Source organism: Hylobates moloch, unplaced genomic scaffold, assembly GCF_009828535.3.
Source record: "Hylobates moloch isolate HMO894 unplaced genomic scaffold, HMol_V3 SCAFFOLD_8, whole genome shotgun sequence".
Classification (NCBI taxonomy): Eukaryota; Metazoa; Chordata; class Mammalia; order Primates; family Hylobatidae; genus Hylobates; species Hylobates moloch.
This window is the reverse complement of record NW_026652283.1, coordinates 58,899,632-58,926,629: the sequence shown is the minus strand read 5'-3', so window position 1 is coordinate 58,926,629 and position 26,998 is coordinate 58,899,632. Positions and strand designations below refer to the sequence as shown.

Below are 26,998 nucleotides of genomic sequence, written 5' to 3'. Positions count from 1 at the left end.
AGTCAGTCATAGGTTAATAGTTATTCTCTTTACATAATCCCATATTTCTCAGAGGTTTTGTTCATTCCTTTTTATTCTTTTTTCTCTATTCTCGTTTGCCTGTCTTATTTCCGAAGGACAGTCTTCAAGCTCTGAAATTCTTTCCCTGCCTTGGTCTATTCTGCTATTTATACTTGTGACTGCATTGTGAAGTTCTCATGTTGTGTTTTACAGCTCCATTAGTTAGTTATGTTCCTCTCTAACCTGGCTATTCTGGCTATCAGCTCTTGTATTGTTTTATCGTGATTCTTAGCTTTATTGCATTGGGTTATGTATTAATTCGTTCTCACACTGCTAATAAAGACATACTCGAGACTAGATAATTGATAAAGGAAAGTTTAATTGACTCACAGTTCAGAATGGCTAGGGAGGCCTCAGGAAACTTACAATCATGGCAGAAGGGGAAGCAAACATGTTCTTCTTCACGTGGTGGTAGGAGAGAGAATGAGTGCCCAGTAACGGGGGAAGCCCCCCTTATAAAACCATCAGATCTCATGAGAACTGTCTATCATGAGGACAGGATGAGGGAAACTACCCCCATGATTCAGTTATCTCCACCTGAGCCCTCCCATGACACCTGGGGATTATGAGAACTACAATTCAAGATGAGATTTGGGTGGGGACACAGCCAAACCATATCAGGTTACAACGTAACATGTTCCTTTAGCTTAGTGAAGTTCATTACTACCCACCTTCTGAAGCCTACTTCTGTCATTTCAGCCATCTCAGCCTCAGCCTAGTTCTGTGTTCTTGCTGGAGAAGTGTTAACAGTCATTTGGAAGATAACAGACTCTCTGGCTTTTTGAGGTTTTAGCATTTTTGCATTGATTCTCATCTTTGTGGGCTTATCTACCTTTGATCTTTGAGGTTGCTGACCTTAGAGTGAGGTTTTTGTGGGGTCTTTGTTGATATTGTTGTAGTTTTCTGTTTGTTTTTCTTTTTAACAATCAGGCCACTCTATCTATCGTAGGACTGCTGTGGTTTGCTGGGGGTCCAATCCAGACCCAAGTTGCCTCAGTTTTTCCTGTACCTGGAGGTATCACCAGTGTAGGCTGAGAAAAAGCAAAGGTGGCAGCCAGCTCCTTCCATTGGAGGCTCCATCCTAGGGGGATACTGACCTTTTGCCAGCCCACACATACCTGTAGGAGGTGGCTGAAGACCCACACTGGGAATTGTCACCCAGTCAGGAGGAACGGGATCAGGGACCCACCCAAAGAAGCAGTCTGGCTGCTTTTTGGTAGAGCAGGTATGCTGTGTTGGAGGAGGTCACTTCCTTGTTTGGACCACCTATATTCTCCACAGCTAGCTGACTAGAGCAGCTGACTTGACTGAACCATAGAGATGGTGGCTGCCCCTCCCCCCCCAGGAACTCAGAGCTGTCTCTGATGGACTCTAACCCACTGCCATTGGCTGGCTGGGATTCCACGCCAGTAGGTCTTAACTTGTGAGGTGCTGTGGAAGTGGGGCCCACAGTCGCTGCTTGACTCCTTGGATTCAGCTCCCTTCCTAGGGATATAACAGATGGATTTCCCACCTTTCTGGGAATCCTGGGGCTGGAGTATTTAAAACTCCTGAGTCTCTGCATGTACCTAAGTGGCTACTCTGCCGTGACTCCACATAGCTCTGTGTATCAGACCCAAGGCCCTGGTGGCATGGTCTCATGAGGGGACTCTCCTGATTGGTGAGTTGCAAAGATCTGTGGGAGAAGTGTGGTTTCCCAGGTGGGGTTGCACAATCACTGTTTCCTTTGGCTGGGGATGGAGTTTCTTTTGGTTCCATGCCACTCCTGGGTGGGCTGTCACTGCCCTGCCGGCCCCACCCTGCTTTTCTTTGTTCTCTCTGGGTCAGGTGGTTTGCCTAGTCAGTCCCAGTGCAACCACCTGGATATTTCAGTGCTGAATTCACTGTTCCTTTTTCATTCCTCTCCATGAGTGTAATGGACCACAGCTGCTTCTAATTGGCCATCTTGGATTGATCTCTGAAACTAATCTAAAAGGTGAGGAAACTAAGGTTATGGGAAGTTAAGGAAACTGGCTAAGACATCAGGACTCAGTGACAAAGCTGGGATTTATATTCCAAATTCCAGTCTCTGATTCCAGTGGCTGTAATTTTTTTTCCATTGTATGCATCTTCTAAAATAAATTATCCTGTATATTAGAGATATAGAGGCAACAGACCAGTTCTTGTTTCCTGGAGAGTTTGGGAAACTTCCTAGAATTCCAAGACACACAAGTACCATAAGTGTAAATATTCCTTCCAAAGGCATTTGCCTTCACCTGGGTGCCTAAAGCTTCAACACCCCGATATGCCATAGAAATACAGATCATTCTGTAGTTGGAGTTGTCTCATTACAACTCTGGGTTTATGAAATGTGCATCTGGTGAAATACATGAGCCTTTGTCTTCAGATTATGAGTGGAATATGTGTCTGAGTATAATATAAACAGAAACTTCTTTTAATACAGATAATGCATTTTTCTTTATCACAGACCTTCCACAAATTCTGCTGTTCTATTTGGGTATTTGACAATGGACTTTGTAATGTATGACAGTGCATATGGGAAAATAAAACATTCATGTGGGGGATGGGGAAAGAGAATTCTGAGCAAATGAATTGGAATTAGAATATAAAGCAGTATAGCATGAGGATTTGAATATAAAACCATATAAAGCCATATAACACTGGATATAGGTGGATAAGAAGTGGATAAAAAAATTTCCTGGCTGAGTGCAGTAGCTAACGCCTGTAATCCCAGCACTTTGGGAGGCTGAGGCGGGTGGATCACCTGAGGTCGGGAGTTTGAGACCAGCCTGACCAACATGGAGAAACATCATCCCTACTAAAAATACAAAATTAGCTGGACATGGTAGCGCATGCCTGTAATCCCAGCTACTTGGGAGGCTGAGGCAGGAGAATTGCTTGAACCTGGGAGGTGGAGGTTTTGGTGAGCTGAGATCGCGCCATTGCACTCCAGCCTGGGCAACAAGAGGGAAACTCTGTCTCAAAAAAAAAAAAAAAAAAATTCCTAGGGAGATTTCTGATTTTAAAATGGTGACATGGAAGCAAGCTGCCTCCACTCTCCCCTCCCCCCACAGAAAACCAAAAACAAATACATAGCGCCAACATTTTTGCTAGCAACAACTCTGAGCAGTCAGTAGGAGAACTGAACTTCCGTATCCAAGATTCTGCTCTCTCCCCCATTCTGCCTGGCAATAAGCTTGAGGAAAATCTTTCCCCAACTTACAGTTTCTACACTAGAAAAAGTGAGATTGAGGCCAGGTGTGGTGGCTCATGCCTATAATCCCTGTACTTTGGTGGCTAAGGTGAGAGGATCACTTGAGCCTGGGAGTTGAAGGTTCCAGTGAGCTATGGTTGTACCACTGCACTCCAGCCTAGGTGACTGAACAAGACCATGTCTCTAAAACAAAAAGAGAGATTGAGATGATCAACCATCTTTTCCCACCATACTGGGTTACCTGGCAGGAGACCTGTTCTTGCCTTAACCCACAGGAAGCATCATGACTGCCTAAAGGGAAGAATATTCCCCCAAGGACAGGCAGACAAAGGGGAGAAATGGGACTATCATCCCTAGCTCTGAAAACTCTGCTTTGTAAGTAGGCCAAAGGAGATGCCACATAAAAGTGGCTGTTCAGTAGCACTATTCTATAGGAGGTACATTTCTTTCTTTCTTTTTTTCTTTTCTTTTTTTTGTGGGAGGAGGGGTGTCTTCCTCTGTCACCCGGGCTGGAAGGCAGTGGTGTGAACACAGCTCACTGCAGCCTCAACTCCCTGGGATCAAGCAATCCTCCTACCTCAGCCTCCTGAGTATTGGGACTACAGGTGGGTGCCATCATGCCCAGCTAATTTTTAAAATTTGTTTGTAGAGACAGGGTCTCGCCATGTTGCCAAGGCTGGTCTCAAACTCCTGGGCACAAGGGATCCTCCTACCTCAGCCTCTCAACGTGCTGAGATGATAGGCATGAGAAGAGAGAGGTATATTTCATAGGTTCCTTGGACAGGAACCTCTAGCCAGCCTTCTCACACTGCTGGCCTAATCTCTTTGGGAACTCCCTAGTTTGGGACAGGCAGCACTCCAATCATGCACTAGAGTCAAGGTGAACCTAGGCTTTAAGGTGCCACAAGAGCCAAAAAGGAGGAAGTGACCTAGTAGTAAAGATTTGCTAAGGAACTATATATATCTAATAAAAACCAAAACAAGCCAGACAGAAAATACTGAAATAAATAACTAATTCTTCAATGCAAATACTAGAATAAATAACTAATCCTTCAGTGCAAAAACCATGACCTTTCCAAAGAGACAGAGCAAAAATTCAGTCACTAGCCTTAAGTGATGATTTGTAAGATCTGTGACCTAGCATTCAAAATGGCAGTTTTAAGGAAACTCAGTGATCACCATCATAACAAAGAAGAGCAATTCAGAAATTTATCAGAGAAGTTTAGCAAAGATTGAAATAATAAAAAATTAAATGGAAATCTTAGAACTAAAGAATACATTTCCTGAACAGAAGACTTCATTAAAGGTGCTCAACAGTAGAATGGACTAAACAGAGGAAAAAAAAAAAATCAGTGAGTTCGAAGATTGTCTGAAAATACACAGAGGAGTCTGGGTGTGGTGGCTCATGTCTGTAATCCCAGCACTTTAGGGGAGGCCAAGGCAGGTGGATCACTTGAGGTCAGGAGTTCGAGACCAGCGTGGCCAACGTGGTGAAACCTCATCTCTACTAAAAATACCAAAATTAGCTGGACATGGTGCCAGGTGCCTGAAATCCCAGCTACTCAGGAGGCTGAGGCAGGAGAATCACTTGACCCCACAAGGTGGAGGTTGTAGTGAGCTGAGATCGCGCCACTGTACTCTAGCCTGGGTAATAGAGTGAGACTCTGTCAAAAAAAAAAAAAAAAAAGAAAGAAAGAAAATACATGGAGGAGACTGAAGAAAAAGAATGAAAAGATAGCCTACAATATATAGAAAATTGCCTCAAAAGACCAAATCTTAGAATTACTGGTGTTCAAGAGGGAGCTAAGCAGAACAAAGAAGGGGTAGAAAGCTTATTCATTTCTTTTGAGACAGGATCTCACTCTATCACCCAGGTCAGAGTGCAGTGGCACCATCTCCACTCACTGCAACCTCTGCCTCCCAGGTTTGAGCCATTCTCCCACCTCAGCCTCCTAAGTAGCTAGGACTATAGGCATGTGCCAACTTGCCTGGCTAATTTTTTTATTTTTTGGTAGAGACAGGGTTTCACCATGTTAGCCAGGCTAGTCTCGAACTCCTGACTTCAAGTGATCCACCCAATTCAGCCTCCCAAAGGGCTGGGAATATAGGCATGTGCCACCACGCCTAGCCTAGAAAGCTTATTCAAAAAATAATAATAGGCTGGGTGCATTGGCTCATGCCTGTAATCCCAGCACTTTGGGAGACCAAGGCAGGCAGATCACATGAGGTCAGGAGTTTGAGACTAGCCTGACCAACGAGGTGAAACCCCATCTCTACTAAAAATACAAAAATTAGCTGGGTGTAGTGGCAGATGCCTATAATCCCAGTTACTGGGGAGGGTGAGGCAGGAAAATTGCTGGAATCTGGGAGGCAGAGGTTGCAGTGAGCTGAGATGGCACCACTGCACTCTAGCCTGGGTGACACAATGAGATTACATCTCAAAAAATAAAAATTAATATAATAATAATAGTAATAGAAAACTTTCCAGGTACAAGAAAGCCTGAGCTCACTAAACAGATTCAACCCAAATAAGATATCCCAAGGGATATAGTAAACTCTCAAAGATCAAGGATAGGGAGAGGATTCGAAAAGCAGCAAGAGAAAAGAAGTAAATAACATATGAAGGATCTCAGTTTGGCTGGCAATAGACTTCTCAATGGAAAACCATATAGGCCATGAGGGGATGAAATGACATTTTCAAAGTGCTCAAAGAAAAAAAAAACTTGCATTCAAGAATACTGTACCCAGCAAAATTATCTTTCACATATGAAGGAGATATAAAATCTTTACCAGACAAGTAAAAACTGAGTCATTCACCACCACCAGGCTCATCTTACAAGAAATAAAGAGAGCTCTCCGATTTGAAAGAAGAAAGCACTAATGGGTTAAAAAAAAAGTTTTCAAGATATAAAACACATTTGTAAAATTAAGTATACAGATAAACCCAAAATACTCTGTTACTGTCATGTAACAATAGCTACAGCAGCCTGTTAAGAGCTAGATAATGAAAAATATACAAAATGAGGCAAGTGAAAGTCAAAAGGGGGAGGCAGAGTCGAATTTTGTCATGTTTTTTATTTTGCCTGTTTCTGTTCTTTTATTTGTGATCTTTTTAATTTTTTTTTAAGATTGGGTCTCATCTGTCACCCAGACTGGACTGCAGTGGCATGATTATGGTTCACTGCAGCCTTGACCTTCTGGGCTCAGGTTTTCCTCCCACCTCAGCCTCCCAAGTAGCTGGGACTACAGGTGTGTGCCACCACACCTGGCTCATTTTTTTGTATTTTTTGTAAAGACATGGTTTTGCCATGTTGCCCAGGCTGGTCACAAACTCTTGGACTCAAGTGATCCACCCACCTCAGCCTCCCAAAGTGCTGGGATTACAGACATGAGCCACAACACCTGGCCCCTATGTTGTCATCTTTTTAAAATAATTTGTTATATCTATAAGATGCTTTTTATCTAATGATAAGCACAGTGCAAAAAACCTATAATAGATTCACTAAAAATAAAAGCAACAAATTTACTACCTATTAGGTAGGAAGAAAGGAGTCTCAAAGCAACCACAAGACAGGCAACAAGTGGCATTAGTAAATCCTTACTTATCAATAATAACACTGAGTATAAATGGTCTCAGTTCTTCAATTAAAAGCCATACAGTGGCTGAATGGATAAAGAAACAAGACCCAGCTATATGCTGCTTTCAAGAAACCCATTTCACCTATCAAGACGCACATAGCCTGAATGTGAAGGGGTTGGGAAAATATATTCTATGCAACTGGAAACCAAAATGAGCAGGAATAGCTACAATTATATCAGATAAAATAGTACACTAATCAAAGAATGTAAAAAGAGACAAGGTCACTATATAATGATAAAAGGGTCAATTAAGCAAGAGGATATAACAATTATATATTTTTGCACTCAGCACCAGAGTTCCCAAGTATATGAAGCAGATGTTAAATCTAAAAGGAGAGGTAAACTGCAATACAGTAATAGTAGGGGATTTAAGGCCCGCTCTCAGCAACAGATGATCCAGACAGAAAATTAGCAAAGAAACAGTAGAGTTAAACTACACACTAGACCTACCTGACATTTATAGTACATTTCACCCAACTGCTGCAGAATACACATTCTTTTCATCAGCACATGGAATATTCCCCAGAATAGACCATATCTTAGACCACAAAATGAATCTGAACATATTTTTTTAAAAAAGAAATCATATCAAGTATCTTTTCCAACCACAATGGAATAAAACTAGAAATCTGTAACAAGAGGAACATCAAAAATACACAAACACATTAAATAAGTTAAGTTAAACAACATATTCTTTTTTTTTTTTTTTTTTTTTTGAGAGGGAGTCTCACTTTGTTGTCCAGGCTGGAGTACAATGGTGTGATCTTGGCTCACTGCAACCTCTGCCTTCTGGGTTCAAGCAATTCTCCTGCCTCAGCCTCCTGAGTGGCTGGGATTACAGGTGCCCACCACTACACCCAGCTAATTTTTGTATTTTTTGTAGAGATGAGGTTTCACCATGTTGGTCAGGCTGGTCTCGAACTCGCGAACCTCAGGTGATCCGCCCACCTTGGCCTCCCCAAGTGCTGGGATTACAGACGTCAGCCACTGCGCCTGGCCACGAGATATTCTTGAACAACCAATGGGTCAATGAAAGTACCAAAAAGGGGCCAGGCACAGTGGCTCACACCTGCAATCCCAGCACTTTGGGAGGTCGAGGTGGGCAGATCACGAGGTCAGGAGATTGAGACCATCCTGGCTAACATGGTGAAACCCCATCTCTACTAAAAATACAAAAAAAAAAATTAACCAGGTGCGGTGGCACGCACCTATAGTCCCAGCTAATTGGGAGGCTGAGGCAGGAGAATAGCTTGAACCCAGGAGGCGGAGGTTGCAGTGAGCCAAGATCGTGCCACTGCACTCCAAGCTGGGCGACAGAGTGAGACTCCATCTCAAAAAAAAAAAAAAAAAAAGTACTAAAAAGGAAATTTTTTTAAAAGTTTTTTTTTGTTGTTTTGTTTTGTTTTTTGAGAGAAGGTCTTACTCTGTCACCCAGGCTTGAGTGCAGTGTCATGATCTCAGCTCACTGCAAGCTCTACCTCCCAGGCTCAAGTGATCCTCCCACTTCAGCCTCCCAAGTAGCTGGGACTACAGGTATGTGCCACCATACACCTGACTGATTTTTTTAAATATTTGTGGAGATGAAGTATCACTGTGTTGCTCAGGATGGTCTTGAACTGCTGAGCTCAAGCTATCCTCTCACTTTGGCTTCCCAAAATGCTAGGATTATAGGCATGAGCCACTGTGCCCATCCTAAAATTTTTTTGAAACAAATGAAAATGGAATAAAATAAATTAAAACTATAAGAACAATAGAAAAGATGAACAAAATGAAAGTGGTTTTTGTGCAAAGATAAAATCAAAACTTCAGCTAGACTGAGAAAAAAATAGAGAAGACCCAAGTAAATAAAATCAGAAACAAAAAAGGAAATGTAACAATTGAAACCTCAGAAATACAAAGCATCTTTAGAGACTGTTATGAACAACCTGGAAAACCTAGAAGTGGAGGAATTCCTGGACACATACAACCTACCAAGACTGAACCATGAGAAATAGAAAACGTCAACAAACCAATAACAAGTAGTGAGATCAGCCGGGTGCGGTGGCTCATGCCTGTAATCCTAGCACTTTGGGAGGCCGAGGTGGGATCACGAGGTCAGGAGATTGAAACCATCCTAGCTAACACGGTGAAACCCCGTCTCTACTAAAAATACAAAAAATTAGCTGGGCACGGTGGCGGGTGTCTGTAGTCCCAGCTACTCAGGCGGCTGAGGCAGGAGAATGGCGTGAACCCGGGAAGCGGAGCTTGCAGTGAGCTGAGATCGCGCCACTGCACTCCAACCTGGGCGACAGAGCGAGAGTCTGTCTCAAAAAAAAAACAAACAAAAAAAACAAGTAATGAGATCAAAGCTGTAGTTTAAAGTCTCCCATCAAAGAGATGGAGATGCAAGGAGGGCTCAGTATATGCAAATAAATAAGCGTGGTACATCACATGGACAGAACCAATAACAAGAACCATTTGATTATTTCAATAGATGCCAAAAAAGCATTTGGTAAAATTCAGCATCCCTTTATGATAAAGCCCCTCATCAAAATGGAAGTAGAAGGAATGATTATGTACCTCAATAATAATGGAATTATTATACCTCAATAATAAAGACCATAAATGACAAACCCACAGCTAACATTGTACTGACTGGGGAAAAGTTGAAGCCTTTCCTCCTAGGACCAGAACAAGACAAGTGATGCCCACTTATACCACTTTTTTTCAACATAATAGTGGAAGTCCTGGCCACAGCAATTAGGCAAAAGAAAGAAATAAAGGACATCCAAATTGGAAAGGAAGAAGTCAAATTAGCCTTGTTTGTAGATGACATGATCTTACTCATAGAAAAACCTAAAGACACCACCACAAAACTGATAGAACTGATAAACAAATTCAGTAAAGTTGCAGGATACAAAATCAACATACAAAAATCATAATTGTAAGTCAGAGACGATCTGTGCAAGTATCTGTTTGAGTCCCTGTTTTCAGTTGTTTTGGGTATATACCTAGGAGTGGAATTGCTTGCTTAAATCATAATTCTATATTTAACTATTCAGAAACCACCATACTGTTTTCACAGCAGCTCAACCATTTTACATTATCACCAACAATGTAGAAGTTTCTAATTTCTCCACTCTTCACTAACATGTTATTTTCCATTTTTTGATTCTAGCCATCCTAGTTCGTGTGAAGTGGCATCTCATTGTGATTCTGATTGCATTTCCTTAATGACTAATTATGTTGAATATCTTTTCTTGTGCTTATTAGCCATTTGTATATCGTTGGAGAAATATCTATTCAGATTTTTTTACCTATTTTTTAATTTTTTTATTTTTATTGTCAAGTAAGCTTTTTTATATATTGTGGACAGCAAATCCTTATCAGCTACATGACACAGATATTTTCTTCCATTTTGCAGGTTGTCTTTTCACTTTCAAGCAAGTGTTTTTGTTAAAAAAGTTTTAAACTTGCTTGAAGCCTCACTATTTTTGCTTTTTTTAAAGAAAGCAAACTTTTATGTAATAATGAGTGCAAATGGCTTTGTTGACACAGAAATAATAGCTAAATTTAATGCAAATTTGTGTGAATTGAATAACTTTGTTACATTTTCTAAGCTTTATCTTTCTATGAAATAGGGTCCCATTCACCTATAAAGGATATTTTGGGATTTTTCACTAAAACTTATAAAATCTGAGAATGTGCTTAGGAGACTGGAGATAAATTTTGTGAGCCTATTATCTAGTTAGTAATGATACCATCTTACTAAATTTCAAGGTGTTAAATATAGCCCATTCAAATACTCATATATGTAATCTAATTATTATTGTTATAGAAGTTAAAGCTCCCTTGCTGATCCTATGATTCTTCTAAGCTGCTGAACATAGAGACACATGACTGAGCAGTAGGAGGTGCTTACTGCTTCCAGAGTTGCACTATGCTTGCCTTGATGGCGTAGAATGGCCATAAAGATGACTGTGGAAACAGTGATTTTTAAACTCCTCTCAGAGTTTTGGATATGCTCCATATCCAAATGAAACAGATGACTGTGTTCTGTTCTGTAGATTTTACTACTTTTCTCTGCCAGTAGCCTCTCACATTTGTCACACCATAGGAACCAACCAAGAGAATCTGGACAGATCAGCTCACATCTATTGCCCTGGTAAAGTAATTCAAAGATATGCCCAAAGAATTGGATACTTGTTTCATCATTCGATAAGCTGGAACTATCTATAAGTGGCTAGGATGTATCATGCCTTATCACGAGAAATATCAGAAAAAAATATGTAGTCTTTGATTTCATTAAGTTTCTTTATTTATTTATTTATTTATTTTTGGACACAGGGTCTCTCTCTGTCACCCAGGCTGGAGTGCAGTGGTGGTGCTAACATATCTCACTGCAGCCTTGAACTCTTGGCTGGAGCAATCCTCCTGCCTCAGCCTCCTGAGTAGCTGGGACTACCAGTGCATGCCACCATGCCCGGCTAACTTTTTCATTTTTTTTGTAGAAATAGGGCCTCACTTTGTTGCTCAGGCTGTTCTTGAACTCCTGGCCTCATGTGATCCTCTCACCTTGGCCTCCCAAAGTGCTGGGATTGCAGGCCAGATGAGCACTGCACCCAGCCAATTTCACGAAGTTTCAGTATTCTCAGAAAAGAACATACTCATATCTAGAAATGTCTTATGACTTAAAAAGGAAAGTATAACCAAGTGCATATTAATAGGGCACAAACGGAATCTGGTAGAGTGCCAGCTGTGTCTAATCTGAAAAATTTATTTCATATGGAAAATGTGTGTGAATCTTAGATGAGGCTAATTTGTTGAAAATAACTGAATTCTGGTCTCTTCTAGATTGTCAGAAAGGGATTCATTTAACAGTAAAATTTAATCCAGATATATGTAGTCATATGTTTTTAGACTTTTTAAACCCTGAAAATTATTGAAATATGTGCCATTTTAATAGTATCAGCTTCTGATTGCTTTTATTCCATCATCATGTGATATACTCCTCATTAAGCAGCACCAGTAACCAGAGTTTAATTATTGTGTAGCACTGTGTGAAAGCTTTTATCTCTTTATTATATATGGCATAGACAGTACCCTTGGGTGTAAGTAGGGATATCCAGCATAGTTTACTGTCTACATGCTTATTTCTTTCGTTTGTTTTTTGTTTTTTGGTTGTTTTTTTTTAGTAGAGATGGGGTTTCACCACATTGGCCCACTCTGTCGCCCAGGTTAGAGTGCAATGGCACAATCTCAGCTCACTGCAGCCTCCGCTTCCAAGGTTCAAGCAATTCTCCCACCTCTGCCTCCTGAGTAGCTGGGATTACAAGCGCATGCCACCACGCCTGGCTAATTTTTGTATTTATAGTAGAGATGGGGTTTCACCACATTGGCCAGGCTGGTCTCGAACTCCTGACCTCAAGTGATCTGCCCGCCTTGGCCTCCCAAAGTGCTAGGATTACAGGTGTGAGCCACTGCGCCCGACCTCTACGTGCTTATTTCTAAGAGCTATATAATAAAACAATATAACTATACAGATTTTGATGGTTTCCTCCAGAGCCTTTGCCTTGCATATCATTGCTGTGTGAGAAGGATAGCAGCACTAAACCTTGTGTTTCTAGCGATAGAAGTTTGTCCCTGTGTAGTGTCGATTAGGACAGGCAGTTTTTCTTGTCTTGCCTGAAGAACAACATACCTTTTTTGAGATACAATCTTTCTGATAACATAAATATGTTTAGCAAAGCCTTATTTTGTGGAAATTTTCCAAGGCTTGACCCCGTAACTTCTATAGTAGAGAAAAGGGCAGTGCTTTCAAACTTTTAGCTCTTCTTCTGGTTGGTTGCCTGCCATGGTCGTATTTTAAATTGAGTAGCAAGTAAATAAATACTTAGCTTCTCTCTATAAATGAGCTCTCTGCAAAGGGTTTCTTTGTACTATATGACTGTCATAAAGTTTCAACGGAGTAACTATAGGAAAAGAAAAAGAACAGATTTTTATTTAGTGCTGTGTTAACGCCAGTGTTTGTACGCAATAAAAATGACTGGCCACTCATTGTTTCAGAAAATAGATCTTAACACTCAAACAAATTCTCAAACTTTAATAACTTTGAGGAACACTCTTTAAATACATAGACTTTAGATACATACTATTGTCCAGGATAGATTTCCCAGCATATTTATCTACAACAGATCTTAAATATTGAAAACTAACAGAAGTTGTTGCATAAATTTTTCTGCAATTACATAAGAACATTCTTATGGCTGGTCTGCAAACAGTCCGTAAAGATAGTTGCTGCCTATCATACGTACAGTTAAGGGATGAACTCCATTCTTTATTTTCTAAACTGTGATTGCATTATCCTAAAATCCAGTGGTTTTTCTCACATACAGTCTAGGATTGAGGGGTCCAAGGCCAGTAGGGTGCCTCTGCCTCCTCTCAAGCTGCTTCCATCGATGGGTTCAGGGATTTGTTAGAACTTTTACCATCTCCCTGCCAACAGGGGAAAGGAAGAGAGAACACATCCCTTCCCTTTTAGGGGCACAAGTATCAAATGACATATATCACTTTTATTTACCAACCAGACCTAATCATATGGCCATACCAAGCTGTAGGGATGGCTGGGAATGATCATCTTTAGATGGATAACCACAAGCCCAGTTGACAGGAAGGATTATTACTAAAGGAAGAAGCAGAGTGGATGCTGAAGTACAACTTTAGGAGTCTCTGCCACAATAATACCTCTAAATGCATACATATGAGTCTGTAGGAACAGTCCTACAAAGGACTGGTGAAGCTTTATATTAATATACAGTGGTTTCCCTTTCTTTACTGTCTGCAGAAAGATTCTGGCTAGATTTTTTTTTTAACTTTTTCAACAGCCTTATAAAGGTATAAGTTATATAGTATAAAATTCACCTGTTTATACAACTTAGTAGAGAGTTCAGAGTTACGCATCCATCATCACATCCAGTTTTAGAGTATTTCGAACACCTCCCTAAAATTCCTTCATGCTCATTTGCAGTCAGCCCTCATCCTACCCCCCAGACCCAGTCACCCCTAATCTGCTTTTATATAAATGGAATGTATGTATAAATGGAACCATACAGTATTTAGTCTTTTGTACTTGGCTTCTTTTACTTGGCCTAATGATTTTGAGGTTAATCTCTGCTGTAGTAAATAACAGTTATTTCTTCTTTTTTGTTGCATAATAGTAGCTTGTTCCTTTTTGTTGCATAGTGCATTGTATGGATAGCCCACATTTTGTTTATCCATTTACCAGTTGATGGACTTTTTGCTTGTTTCTAGTTTTTGGCTACTATGAATAATGCTCCTATGAATGTTCCCCACAAGTTTTTCTGTGAACATATGTTTTCATTTCTCTTGGGTTGATGCCTAGGAGTGAAATTGCTGAGTACAGTAAGTTTATGTTTAACTTTTAAGAAATTGCCATACTATTTTCCAAAGTGGCTATAACATTTTACATTCCCACCAGCTATGTATAAGGATTCCAGTTTCTCCATATCCTCAACAACACTTGATGTCAATCATTTTCTATAGCCATTCTAGTGGGTGTGTAGTAGTATCTCATTTGAGGTTTTTATTTATATTTTCTAACGGTGTTGAGCCCCTTTGCATGCCCTTTGTATATTTTCTTTGGTAAAATGTCTGTTCAGAGTTTTTGCCCTTTTTTCTTTTTTTTTTTTTAGACAGTCTTGCTCTGTCACCAGGCTGGAGTGCAATGGTGCATTCTCGGCTCACTGCAACCTCCACCTCCCAGGTTCAAACGATTCTCCTGCCTCAGCCTCCCGAGTAGCTAGGACTACAAGCACACGCCACCACGCCCAGCTAATTTTTGTATTTTTAGTAGAGATGGGGTTTCACCATGTTGGCCAGGATCATCTCGATCTCTTGACCTCATGATCCACCCACCTTGGCCTCCCAAAGTGTTGGGATTACAGGTGTGAGCCACCATGCCCAGCCTTTGCCCATTTTTAAATTGGGTTATTTGTCTTCCTATTGAGTCATGAGAGTTCTTCATATATTATAGAAATAAGTCCTTTATCACATATATGATTTATAAATATTTTTTCCCAATCTGTGGCTTTTTAAAAATTAATGGTGTGTTTTGAAAAGCAAAGGTTTTAATAACTTAGCAATTTTTTTCTTTTATGCATTATGCTTTTGGTGTCATCTAATAAATCTTTGCCTAATCCAAGATTGCAAAGACTTTCTCTTATGTTTTCTTCTAAATGTTTTATAGTTTTCACTGTTATATTTAAGTCTATAATAAATTTTGCTTTAGTTTTTTTTTTTTTTTTTGTATGGTGTGAGATAAGGGTCTACGTACTTTTTTTTTTTTTTTTTTGTATAGGGCTATCCAATTATCCCAGCACTATTTGTTGAAAAGACTATTCTTTCCCCTACTGAATTTCCCTGGCAACTTTGTTGAAAGTCAGATGACCATAAATGTAAGGGTTTATGTCTGAACTCTCAATTCTGTTCTGTTAATCTATATGTCTCTCTTTACCTGGCTAGATTTTTAAGACTTTCACAGTAATGTTTCTGAATTCACCTTCTTGCTTTTACATGCAATCTTGCCAATGATGGGACCTGAAATGACCTCATAACACTTAAACATCGCTGAAAAGAGTGATCCAGAAGCTTAACAGAGTTTTATATTCATAAGCCAGATAAATAAATAGAAGATAAGCATGTCAACCAAGAGGGGAAAAGGGCCAAAAGGGAAAATATGATAGTCACAAATATGAAGTCTTTTTGTATTAAAATACAACAAATTAACAAAGAGATCTAACCAGACAGTTGCTTAAACAAGAAAGATGTTCATTTTTGTCTTTTAGTGTCAGTTTCAGTATACACAATCCAAATTTGATACGGTGGCTGCGTTGAAGTCAGGAAATCAGACTCGCTCTACCATCTCAAAGGAGAGCATATCTCTTCCTTTGAAGGAAGTTTCACATATTAATTTCTTTCATTCCATTGGTGAAAACTTGTCACTGGCCATACCTAGATGCAAACAGCACTTGGAAGCATAATCTTTAGCTGAAGGCCATGTGCCCAACTAAGACTTACATTACTAAATAACAAGCAGGTGTCTTAGTCAACTCAGACTGCCATAACCAAACACCATATTCAGTATCGCTTAAACAATGAATATTTATGTCTGCAGTTTTGGAGGCTGGGAAATACAAGATCAGTGTTCCAGTAGATTTGGTTCCTGGTGAGAACTCTTCCTGGCTTGCAGATAGCCCCCTTTTTGTTGTATACTCACATGGCAGAGAGGGAGAGTTTTGGTTTCTCTTCCTCTTCTTATAAGGACACTAATAATCTTGGGGGCTCCACCCTCATGACTTTATCAAAACCTAGTTACCTCTCAAAGGCCGCACCTCCAAATACCATCTCATTGGCTGTTAGGGCTTCAGTATCTCAGTGTGGGAGTGGGTTGGGGAGGACATAAACATTCAGTTCATATTAGGGAAAATGCACACTTAGAGGAAATTGGCAGGTTGTGCTTCCAATTATATCAGTATTATAGATTTATAAATATGTGTTGATATTATATATACATCAGAATATATAATGTATCTATGTCTTGATATTATGTATACATCAGAAGACAAACATTGAGGACTTACATCGGAGACACTGTTGTGGTGATTGCAAAGACTGCCTTTAGTGAGATTTCCAGAATTTAACAACTGGTGGAAGGGGAGGCAGTTATAGTGTTATGACTTTATAAATGTTATTTCTAAACTGAAAATGCCATTTTAATTTTCCAAACACAACCACTGCAGATCTAAGCTGCACTATTTACAGTTTTTGTGGCTACCTTGATATAGTAATTCTTCACTTCAAAAAATATGTATTGAGGCTGGCCGTGGTGGCTCACGCCTGTAATCCCAGCACTTTGGGGAGGCTGAGGTGGGTGGATCAGGAGTTCAAGACCAGCCTGGCCAACATGACAAAACCCCATCTCTACTAAAAATACAAAAAGTAGCCAGGCATGCTGGCGATTACCTGTGATCACAGCTATGCAGGAGGCTGAGGCAGGAGAATTGCTGGAACCTGGGAGGCGGGGGTTGCAGTGTGCTGAGATCGTGCTACTGCACTCCAGCCTGGGCGACAGAGTGAGACTCTGTCTTAAAAAAAAAAAAAAAAAAGCCCCCAAAACATGTATACGTGTATTGAGTGCCTGTCATGTGTCAGGGATACAGGGGTAAGTTGTCTGTAACCAGAAATACAATTATGTTTGGCCTCGAACAGAAAGCAGAGTCTTCTCATCCTGAAATATTGCAGTTTGAATAATAATATAAGAGGCCTTTATAATTTAGAACTTATTATGAAGTAATTATGTTTTGGAAAAATCCCAGGACTGGATGCAAAGAGACTTAAGTGTATGTCCCAGTTCTGTCACTCATCAGGCAACTGTGGGCTGACCTTAGTTTCCTCAGGTTTAAAATGAAGGAGTTTATTATATATTTTACTTTCTACAGTCTCCTTTGTTTCTATGATTCTGTAGCCCTTGTTATCTATAATGTATATATTTATGTGAAATATACTTTATTATCTATAATCTGTACATTTCTGATTCCATAGCTCCAGTTATCTTTAATCTGTAGTCCTAGAGTATTTATTGTAAACCACCTCAAAACAGTGTCATGAAACAATGGGAGTTATGCTCAACAGAATCTGCGGAGCAAGAATTCACACAGGGCCAGGCATGGTGGCTCACGCCTGCAATCCCAGCACTTTGGGTGGCCAAGGTAGGAGGACTGCTAGAGCTCAGGAGTTAGAGATCAGCCTGGGCAACATAGTGAAAACTCGTCTCTAGAAAAAAAGTTTAAAAATTAGCCAGGCATATTGCTGTGCACCTGTAGTCCCAGCTACTTGGGAGGCTGAGGTTGCTTGAGCCCAGGAGGTCAAGGCTATAGTGAGCCAAAATTGTGCCACTGCACTTCATCCTGGGAGACAGAGCAAGATCTTTTTTCAAAAAAGAAGAAAAGGATTCAGAGCCTGGGCAACAAAGTGAGACCCCCCCCCCCGATCTCTACACAAAATTCAAAATTAAAATTTAAAAATTTGTCTTGCTCAGTGGCATGTGCTTGTAGTCCCGGCTATTCAGGAGGCTTGAGGTGGGAGGATTGCTTAAGCCTAGGAGTTAGAGGCTGCAGTGAGCTCTGATCGTGCCACTGCATCTGCCTAAGCGACAGAGCAAGACCTTGTCTTTTTTCTTTTTTTCTTTTTTTTTTTGAGACAGTCTTGCTCTGTCACCCAGGCTGGGGTGCAATGGCGCGATCTCGGCTCACTGCAATCTCCACCTCCCAGGTTCAAGTGATTCTCCTGCCTCAGCCTTCCGAGTAGCTGGGATTACAGACATGCGCCGCCATGTCCAGCTAATTTTGTATTTTTAGTAGAGACGGGGTTTCTCCATGTTGGTCAGGCTGGTCTCGAACTCCCGACCTCAGGCGATCTGCCTGCCTTGGCCTCCCAAAGTGCTGGGATTACAGGCGTGAGCCACCGCACCCGGCCAATCCATGGTTCTTTACTCTTGTGTCAGGCACCTGAAGTGGGATGTTTCAAAGATAGGGCTCAGCTGGGACCATTAATTGAAACACTTACTTTAGGCTTCTCCATATGTCTTGAGCTTCTTCACAGCATGGTGCCCTGAATGTCTTATATGGCAGCTCAGGGTTCTCAGAACTGGTGTTCTCCAAGGGACAGTTTTTATCTTATAAAGTAATTAAAAATATTTTAGTGTAATAAAAAAATTAAGAATTATTTTTAAGCCAGGCATGCTGGCTTACTCCTGTAATCTCAGTACTTTGGAAGGCCAAGGTGGGAAGATTGCTTGAGTCCAGGAATTCAAGACCAGCTTGAGAAACAAAGCAACACAGTGTTTCTACAAAAAAAAATTAAAAGATTATCTGGGCACAGTCGTGTATGACTGTAGTCCCAGCTACTTGGGAGGCTGAGGCAGGAGGATCACTTGAGCCTAGGAGTTTCAGGCTGCAGTGAGCTATGATCATGCCACTGCACTCCAGCCTGGACCTTGTCTCCAAACAAAACAAAACAAAAAGAACTATTAAAACCAAATTGATGAAAAGTGTTAAGTATCAGGTAAGTAGAGTTATAAAAGTTTATTTGGGGTCACCAGGAACTTAAAACTGGCATTTATTGGGTGTATACTGAATGCTTGGCGTTGGACCATAAGCACTTTTGTGGATTATAATGTGATTTATTCTTCACAACAGCCTTATGCAGAAACCAAGGCTTAGAGAAGTTAAGCATCTTGTCCAGGTCATAATGCTAAGTGGCTGAACTGTGACTCAAAACAGATCTAACTCCAATGTTAGTGGCCTAACTACTGTATTAGTCCATTTTCACGTGCTAATAAAGACATACTTGAGACTGGGCAGTTTGCAAAGGAAAGAGGTTTAATGGAGAAGTCACAGTTCTACCTGGCTGGGGAATCCTCACAAGGATACACGGAGGATACACGGAGAAGATGGCCATCTACAAGCCATGAATTGAGGCCTCAGAAGATACAACCATTGCCAACAACCTTTATCTTGGATTTCTAGCCTCCAAAACTGTTAGGAAAGAAATTTCTGTTGGTTGAGCCCTTCAGTCTGCGGTACTTTGCTTTTTTTGTTGTTGTTGTTTCTTTGAGACGGAGTCTTGCTCTGTCGCCCAGGCTGGAGTACAGTGGAGCGATCTCAGCTCATTGCAGCCTCCGCCTCCCGGGTTCAAGCAATTCTCCTGTCTCAGCCTCCTAACTGGCTGGGATTACAGGCACATGCCACCATGCCCAGCTAATTTTTGTATTTTTTTAGTAGAAACGGGGTTTTACCATGTTGGCCAGGCTGGTCTCAAACTCCTGACCTTGTGATCCGCCTGCCACGGCCTCCCAGTGTGCTGGGATTACAGGCATGAGCCACTGCGCCCGGCCCAGTCTGTGGTACTTTGTTATGGCAGCCCTGGCAAACTAATAACGTCACTAATAGCACTTTTTTTTTTTTTTTTTTGAGACGGAATCTCGCTCTGTCGCCCAGACTGGAGTGCAGTGGCACCATCTCGGCTCACTGCAAGCTCCGCCTCCCGGGTTCACGCCATTCTCCTGCCTCAGCCTCTCCGAGTAGCTGGGACTACAGGCGCCCGCCACCACGCCCGGCTAATTTTTTTGTATTTTTAGTGGAGACAGGGTTTCACCGTGGTCTCCTCCTGACCTCGTGATCCGCCCGCCTCGGCCTCCCAAAGTGCTGGGATTACAAGCGTGAGCCACCGCGCCCGGCCAATAGCACATTATTAATGTGCATATCTGGGTTTCGTTTTGTTTTTTTAAACCTGTTTTAATCAGCCTACTTTAGTGCTGTCCTTCCTATTGCCCTCTCTCTTACGAAGATATTGTGGACAGATACATTTGTTTTTTATAGACCTACAAACTTTCTTACCATTATCACATGCTGAGACATATAATAAAGGTGTACAATTCTTCAAGGTAAAAATACCTCCACATGGGCATAGTCTTTCCCATAGGATAAAATTAGAGTTCTTCCCTCTTTTGAGATGTGAGCATCAATTAATAGCCCCTAAGGAGATTATTTTCTGCAAAGATCAAGATTAATTACAATTGTTTCAAAGTAATCCGGAAATCAATGTGGAAATCTCTAGTTTTATAAAGCTAGTTATCAGCTGCTAACGAACTGCCTAAATATGCCGAAAATTGAACATTATCACATAGCATTTACCTTCTGAACCATGTATTTATTTATTATGGTCTGTCATGTTTGAATTTTTTCTCTTGTGTTATATATATAAATCTTGCCTCCCTAATGAGCTTCCTAAAGATGCACATTTTTGAATCCTCTTTAGTTAGTAAAATGTGATGAATGCATTTGTAGGTGAGCACTAAATGCTATTAAACTGAATTGTGATTTTCAGATTTAGGTATTTTGTGTACAGTTTCCCTCTAAACTCCACTTTTGAAACACTATTGAAATCAATATGCGGGATGCTGTTTTGATACATTCACTCTGCCCTTCAATTTTTTAAAGTATAATTTCCATTTTATTTTTCTCTAGAAGATAGCTTTTCTTCAGTCCTTAAAAACTCAGCTTCTTACACAGGCTTGGTAGTGGTTGTAGGGCAGCACCCGGAGGCCTAAAAATGGGTGTTCCAGCTTCATAAGAACAATTCCTGTCTACCTTGCTATGGGTGGCACCACTCACACAGTAATGCAATTTCACATACATCTTGGGAAGCACATAGACGTCGAAGACACTCCAGAAATAATCCCTGACAGCTGTAGCCTCTACTATGTTTCAAATGATGAACTTCTTAAAATGGACTTGTCCTTGGGCACGCATCAGGCGCAGTTTATGCAGCAAATAGACAGCATGTGGCTGCAGCTCTTTTTGGCATGACCATTGTTCCTTCTTTATTTGTCATCTTGGAAGCAAGGACCCAAGAGCTGCCTTTCAATTTTTAAAACCACAGTCTTCTTTCCTGACATGTTCCTTAGACAGTGGCTCTCTCTCCCACCACTGTTTTCTCACCCTGGGGTTTAAGAACATAACCTATCAATGTATTGGAAGAGAAATGTTTCTGAATAAGGACCAGGCATTTGATCATTTTGTGAGATATTCATGGTCTCCTCTATCTAAAAGAGCAATGATAACATTATTTCTAAAACTGGAACTCATGCATATTCACATCTCAAGTATACTAAAACTTTTCATTTTCTGGTGAAGAAATTCAGTGTAGTGGTTAAAAGTGTGGGCTCTGTCTTAGTTCAAATCCCTTCTGTGCCAGCTACCAGCTGTGTGATTTTAGGCAAATCAACTTAATCTTGTTGAACCTTGATTTCCTGTTCTATAAAATGTAGCCAATTATAGAGGACAGGCCAGGCACAGTGGCTCATGCCTAGAATCCCAGCACTTTGGGAGGCCCAGGTAGAAGAATCACTTGAGCCCAGGAGTTTGAGACCAGCCCGGGCAACATAGGGAGACCTTGTCTCTACAAAAATATCAAACAGCCAAGTATGGTGGCACATGCCTGTGGTCCCAGCTACTTGGGGGGTCAAGGAGATTGAGGCTGCAGAACTACGGTCACATCACTGTACTCCAGCTTGGGTAACAGAACAAGACCCTATCTCAGAAAAAAAAAAAGTAGAGCACATCTATAGAGTTGTAAGAATTAAATAAGGTAAGTTGGGTTATATGCTTATAACAGCACATGGGACATAGGAAATCTTCAGTAAATGTTAGTCATTATTATCATTACCATTATTTATTGGCTATCTAGATATTGGAGAAAACTGAAATCAACCTTAAGACTGATTTGTGTAAAGCACAGTAGGTATTCAGTGAATGTTTATTGGGTAATAAAGACATATAAAGTGTATATGGAGGCTTTATTGAATAGATTACCATTTTTCAAAAACAATGAAAGGTTTTAAATAGTTTATTTCAGCACCTCCTCAATGAGCTGGAGCTCAAAGCCTTACCCTAGTGCCCTGTCTGGATAAGTGACACATAGCCAAATTATATAATAATGTTAATTATTTGAGGATATTGTATATAAACAAACATTTAGAAGTCAGTTTGCTGACCAAGTACGGTGGCTTATGCCTGTAATCTCAGCACTTTGGGAGCCCAGGCGGGTGGATCACTTGAGGTCGGGAGTTTGAGACAGCCTGGCCAACATGTTGAAACCCCATCTCTACTAAAAATACAAAAATTAGCTGGGTGTGGTGGCACGTGCCTGTAATCCCAGCTACTTGGGAGGCTGAGGCAGGAGAATTGCATCAACCTGGGAGGCGGAGGTTGCAGTGAGCTGAAATCATGCCACTGCATTCCAGCCTGGGTGACTGAGCGAGACTGTCTCAAAAAAAAAAAAAAAAGAAAAAGTCAGTTTGTTTAATTGTAGCTTTTGTCACTTCTAAGATTTAATCAGGAAAGTATTTAGTCAAAACTTACACTGCTGAGTAGTTTCATTAGGAGATGCAAATATGACTAAGCTATTACACCTGGTTCAGGTCTTGTAAGCATTCACTTTCAAACTACTGGACAGTCTAGTAAGCTTCATAAGAAAGATACAAAGTACTGGCTGGGTGCAGTGGCTCACACCTGTAATCCCAGCACTTTGGGAGGCTGAAGTGAGTGGATCACGAGGTCGAGAGATTGAGACTATCCTGGCCAACATGGTGAAACCCCATCTTTACTAAAAATACAAAAATCAGCCAGGCATGATAGTGTGTGCCTGTAGTCCCAGCTACTTGGGAGGCTGAGGCAGGAGAATCTCTTGAACCTGGGAGGCAGAGGTTGAAGTGAGCCGAGATTGTGCCAGTGCACTCCAATGTGGCAACAGAGCAAGACTCTGTCTCAAAAAAAAAAAAAAGAAAGAAAGATACAAAGTACTATGGAAATCTAGAAAAGGGGAAAGAGCATCTCTCACTGCAGAATCAGAAGAGAGGACTTCAAGAAAGAAACGGCATTTATGGAGAACTCTAAAGGATGACTTTGCTTCCTACTTCCCAGAACATTTAGGGTAATTGGATTCTGCTCAGATGCATTACTTTTCTCCAGGTCCAGAAAAGATTTTGTCCCCCTGCTATTCAACATTAATCTAGTCAACCTTGCTTTAGATCTGGTCCTTCCCATCTTCCCCAGAGCCTTGCATCAAAGGATAATCTCAACTGGCACGATGGTGTCAACTTATGATGACTTTCCTTAAGCCTGGAACATGTTAACTCTCAAATTAAGAAAAACCAGTCACTATTACAGACCCCGAGAATTCCCTACTTAGTAGAGCTTAAGTTTAAGTAGAGACAGGCAATAAACACAATCCCTAAGTAAAAATACATAATACTGTATATTAGAAGATAACTAATATGGAAAAAATAGGACAAGGTCAGGAAGATCAGTAGTGCTGGAAGACTGCAGTGTTAAATAGGGTAGTAAGGGTAGATTTCACTGAAAAGGTACATTTGCGCAAGGACTTGACTGAAGCAAGGAAGTGATCCATCTACATGGCTAGATAGAGGGAAGAATGTTCAAAGGAGAAAAGAGCGGGTGGGCCGGGCCTGGTGGCTCACGCCTGTAATCCCAGCACTTTGGGAGGCTGAGGGGGGCGGATCACAAGGTCAGGCAGGAGATTGAGACCATCCTGGCTAACACGGTGAAACCCCGTCTCTTCTAAAAATACAAAAAATTAGCCAGGCGTGGTGGCGGGCGCCTGTAGTCCCAGCTACTCGGGAGGTTGAGGCAGGAGAATGGCGTGAACCCGGGAGGCGGAGCTTACAGTGAGTCGAGATCGCGCCACTGCACTCCATCCTGGGAGACAGAGCGAGACTTGAGACTCAGTCTCCAAAAAAAAAAAAAAAAAAACAGCTGGTGAAAAAACCTTGGCAGGACATGTCTGATGTACCTGAGGAACCACAAGGAGGCTGGAGCATGGTGAGATAAGAGGAGAGTGGAGGAGACCAGATGGAGAATAGCGGGGGAGAAAGCGAGCCAGGTAGGGGAGGGCCTTGTAGGCCATGGCAAGGCATTTGGTCTGTAATTCTTTTATGATTTGTACTTTTGGTCTCATACTTTAAATTTCTTCCTTATGAATCATAGATGATAAGAACTTGAGGAGGAGAAGAATTGTTAATTATCCTCTTTTTAAAAACTGAATTTGGCCGGGCACGGTGGCTCACGCTTGTAATCCTAGCACTTTGGGAGGCCGAGGCGGGCAGATCACGAGGTCAGGAGATCGAGACCACGGTGAAACCCTGTCTCTACTAAAAATACAAAAAAAAAAAAAAAATTAGCCGGTCGTGGTGGCAGGCGCCTGTAGTCCCAGCTACTGGGAGAGGCTGAGGCGGGAGAATGGCGTGAACCCGGGAGGCGGAGCTTGCAGTGAGCCGAGATTGGGCCACTGCACTCCAGCCTGGGCGACAGAGCGAGACTCCGTCTCAAAAAAAACAAAACAAAACAAAACAAAAACTGAATTTATAGGTTTTCATAAAGATGAAAATGTTCTATATGTAAATTTTTTTGAATATTTGTTTTTCTTATTTCAATTTTTAGTTTTTTGTGCAATTAAAAAAATATAATGTGAGATAGAGAACCTGATTTTTCTCATTTTGTTATTTTGGTTTTTTGGGGTTTTTTTTTTTTTTTTTTTTTTGACACTCTTGTTCTGTTACCAGGCTGCAGTGGTGTGATCTTGGCTGACTGCAACCTCTGCTCCCAGGTTCAAGTGATTCTCATGCCTCAGCCTCCCAAGTAGCTGGGACTACAGGTGTGCGCCACCATACCCTGCCTATTTTTCTCATTTTGATCGCCAGTTGTCTGACCAACATTTATTAAATAACTTATCTTTTCCCCACCGATTTGTAATAATACTGCCTTAGTTTTGTGTCCGGGCTCTTTAATTCTGATTTGTTGACCTGTTCCTGAGCTAGTATGTCACAGTTTCAACTAGTAAAACTTATTATAAATCTTTGATGTCTAGTAGAGCAAATGCCCTTTCCTTTATTATTGTTTCACTATTCCTGGTCCTTTGCTCTTCAGTAAGAATTTTTTGATCACTTTGTCAAGGCTCATATTTTAAAAATCCTTTGAGATATTGAATAGAAGTGTGTTAAATTTATGAATTAATTTTGGAAGAATTGATATCTTAATATTGTTCAGTCTCCCCATCCATTTTATTTAAGCCCTCTTTTATGTTAACCAAAGTTTTTAGAAAATTCCGCATAGAGGTTTTATCATTAGATTTATTTCCGAAGACCTTAAGTTTTTGTAGTAAGAATGAATGGGCTCTGTTTTTATTACCTTTTAAATTGGTTGTTGCTAGTGTATAGACATACTATTAACTTTGTAAATTAATCTTGTATCTAACAAACTTGTTAACATCTTTCTAAATGGTTTTATTTTTTATCAATATATTGTTTTAGATTTTTCTAATTAAATGACTACAATCGTCTGTAAAAAATGAAGATTTTTGCCTTTTCTAATTTTTAACTTTATATTTATTACATCATCTTACTGCATCAACAGTAACTTCTCTGTTAAAACGGCCATGACGGCCGGACACGGTGGCTCACACCTGTAATCCCAGCACTTTGGGAGGCCTAGGCAGGTGGATCACGAGGTCAGGAGTTTGAGACCAGCCTGGCCAATATGGTGAAACCCCGTCTCTACTAAAAATACAAAAATTAGCCAGGCATGGTGGCACGCACCTGTAATTCCAGTTACTCCGGAGGCTGATGCAGAAGAATCGCTTGAACGCAGGAGGCAGAGGTTGCAGCGAGCTGAGATTGCACCACTGCACTCCAGCCTGGGTGACAGAATAAGACTCCGTCTCAAAAAAGGAAAAAAAAAAGGGGGAGGCCATGACAATAAGCATCCTTATGTTGTTCCTGATTTTAAAGGGAATGTTTTTAAGATTTCACTGTTGAAGATTTTGTGTGCTTTAGGTTCAGACTGATAATTTATGTTGGGTTAATAGTTAATAGTCTATTCTATTCTATTCAAATTCTACTAATTTGCCAAGATTTTTAATTATTAAAACTGCAATTACTTTTGCACCAACCTAGTATTAATAGGTATTTAATTTTATTAAGTGTTTTTTGTGTATCTGTTGATGAATTTGTGATTTTTATCCTTTAATATGTGAATTATAGTAATATTTCTTCTTCTTTTTTTAAATTAGAGATAGGGTCTCGCTGTATTGCCCAGGCTGGTCTCGAACTCCTGAGCTCATGCAGTCCTCCTGCCTTGGTCTCCCAAAGTGCTGTGATTACAGGAATGAGACAACACACCAAGCCATATTTCCTCTCTTTCTAAAGACATTTTAGAGACATGGTTTTGCTATGTTGATCAGGCTGGAGTGCAATGGCTAGTCACAGGCATGATCATAGTGCACTATAGCACCGAAATCCTGGGTTCAAGTGATTTTCCTGCCTTGGCATCCCGAGTAGCTAGGACTATAGATGCCCACCACCACAGCTGGATGATGTTTCTTCTTTTAAAATAATATTTTACATAGTAAAAATGAAGCTGTTAAAAAATCTGAAATGTAAAATTGAACCCC

At 40.7% G+C, this 26,998-nt stretch overlaps 1 protein-coding gene across 9 annotated transcripts in view; it reads left to right on the top strand.

The window, feature by feature from the left end:
• LOC116473208 (rab GTPase-activating protein 1-like) overlaps positions 1–26,998 on the top strand; it is a 293,936-nt gene that overhangs the window by 207,345 nt on the left and 59,593 nt on the right. The gene's annotated exons all lie outside the window — the stretch shown is intronic.